At 26.3% G+C, this 2633-nt stretch overlaps 1 long non-coding RNA gene across 1 annotated transcript; it reads right to left on the bottom strand.

Annotated features, from left to right (window-relative positions):
* Nucleotides 1-1678: 1678 nt before the first annotated feature.
* LOC111615753 lies at nt 1679-2505 on the bottom strand. Its single transcript, XR_002755132.1, has 3 exons — nt 2410-2505; nt 2092-2196; nt 1679-1712 (listed from the first exon to the last, which is right to left on the bottom strand). It is a non-coding gene; the product is annotated as an uncharacterized LOC111615753 (long non-coding RNA).
* Between the last annotated feature and the right edge of the window lie 128 nt (nt 2506-2633).

Consider the following 2633-nt stretch of genomic DNA (forward strand, 5'->3'; position numbering starts at 1 on the left):
TTATCATAAAAATCGCTGGTCGTCGATTCCATCAAGGTATTTAAAAGCTCTTTTTCTATCGAAAGCAACACTAGTGATGACAATCTTTCCTCCGACTGAGTATTTCTTGCCAATGTATCAATTCGCTTCGTGGTTGAAAAACTGCGCTCAACAATCGCACTCGTAGATGGTACCGTAAAAATTAATATTTAATCATATAATTCTTTTAGTAGATCTTTGTTCGGATTGTCATTAACTATATTTTTTATGTCTAAGAGTGATTTGCCAATATAGTCTGGACGAGAATATAAATATTGCAATTCACTATGTAATTTAGATAAATCAAAGAAATTTTACATAAAATTTACTTAAAGAATTAAAATTCGCTTCGGAAAATTGTTTTTCATAATATTTAAAATTATTAACATCTAAAAGTGATAAAAATTCTAAAGATTTTATGTCTGAAAATCTGTCAATGTAATTATAATTAAAAGAAAATTATAATTAAATATAGCTTTGTAAAAAAACGTACATAAAAATAACATAAAATATTTTTTACTTTTTAAATCTTAATGCACTTAGTCAAATAGCTCCCTACCAGTGGCTAATGCATAGAATCATTGGAAGCGTTATACGATATTTTAATGTGTAGTTTCCACCAACTAAACCGCCAGAGGTTGATGCTCTGTAAATCGCATGTGCTAATGCCTGTAATCTGGCTGCTTTACACCATTCAAATGTTTTCGCCGTGGAAGCTGTCCCGTATTCGACAATACAGCGCTTCCATTGAGAATATGCATATACGAATTTTGATTTTATGCATTTAAGATTTTGAATATAAGTTTGAATCTTATCATTGTTTTTCACATGTGTATAAATCTGTAATAAAATAAATAATGTGATTATAATAAAATATTAGTTCAGATTATAATAAAAATTAGTTCAGATACGTTAAAATATGAAAATAATCGCACAATATGTATTTATATTTTAGAAAATACAATGGAAGCGGCGCTTCCACAGCTTCCATGAACGGCACGCCATTGAGCCATACAGATTTACAATTAGTAACTGGAACAAGGTTAATGTGTATACTATAGTAACTAATTTTTTTTTGTTTTGCTGTAATAATTTCGTCAATCCTCCAGAGGCCTCAACATGCTGTCCACGGTTGAATTTATTATAAAGAAAACAGACAGAAAAAAGATTGAATCTATTGTACAGTACATACGATCAAACATCGCTTTCTTTAATTTAATATCTTCGTCATTATTTAAACTTTTGAAATGTAACTTTTCATGTATATTTAAAACAAAATAATTTTTATAAAAACACCAACTAAAGACGGACTCAAAAAGAGTCCGAAATGCATTTTGGGTATATTAGTATATATTTAAGATTCAACCATTGTAAACTTTCATTCTATACTAATTTTAAAATTTAGATATAAAATAAACTATATTTGTTTGTAATATCATATTCACTAGTGTGATAAGCCCTAAAATTTAAATAACTGGTTAGGTTATCATAAAAATTTAATGTAACCTAGAGTAAAAAACAATGAATTATTATTCGTTGAATATTTTAGCAAGATTTTGTATCGTTATAACTATTAGGTTATATATAAGATTAAATAATTAAATTTTCTAAGATAAAAGACGTTATTACTTACCCATCGGAAGGATCGAAATAATCTTTACCTTGTGTCACTCGCATCGACATCATTGATGTTTCTAACAAGTAAATATAAAAGTTAACAAATTTTAGCTTATAATACGATTTATGCTCTGAAGCGTTAATTACACATAAATGTTACTCAACAATAGGAGATCATGTACAATTTTTATCTGCCTTATCATATGACGTAAACTAATTTTGTATCTTTAATAAAAAACAAGTTATAAAAATAAATAGAAATGAATACATAACAGAAATTAACTTGCATAACAATATAATTTAATGAATGATAATTAATTATAAATATTTTCAAAGATCACTTAAAAATTTTTTTGGAGTTTAAAATAATCCAAAATTTTAGAAATTAATAATTACATAAAAATTATAAACTTATAATAAAAGCTAGTTTATTTATTAAATTAAGTAAGAAATTACCTCGTAAATAACTAAGAAGTCGCGCTGCTAGCTCGATGCACTCCGATAAGGTATAATTACAACGCCCACAGTTAGATAACTCTCCTCTCTAGCTTATCTCAGCTTCTAAAGTAAAAGCTTTTGTAAAATTATAAATTATTATCTATCACATGGTCTTATCAATTTAATTTCGTGAATAAATATAGAATTTTAGAATGCCGAATCAAAACGAAATGATAGATTATTATTTATATGGTGAATTGTTAAATTATATACTAAAAGTCACATTTTTCAAAAAATTATTAGGATTATTCATCTCAAATACATATAGTAATATACCTTTCTTTTACTGATCAAACTAAGCGATAAGTTTAGTAATGCAGTTTGGATTATGAGATAAGGACTTTTTCAAATAGAAATCTGAATTTTCGTACATTACTTATTACAATACAGTGTGATAAACAAAATCAAAGCTTTAAATTATTTTATAACTTTATCTCGTTATAATTAATAGTCTTTGTCTCATAGGCCTATTTTATCCCCCATTTTTTTTTTTTTTTTTT

The sequence above is a fragment of the Centruroides sculpturatus genome, unplaced genomic scaffold, assembly GCF_000671375.1.
Source record: "Centruroides sculpturatus isolate CEXI.00-Female unplaced genomic scaffold, Cexi_2.0 scaffold2683, whole genome shotgun sequence".
Lineage (NCBI taxonomy): Eukaryota > Metazoa > Arthropoda > Arachnida > Scorpiones > Buthidae > Centruroides > Centruroides sculpturatus.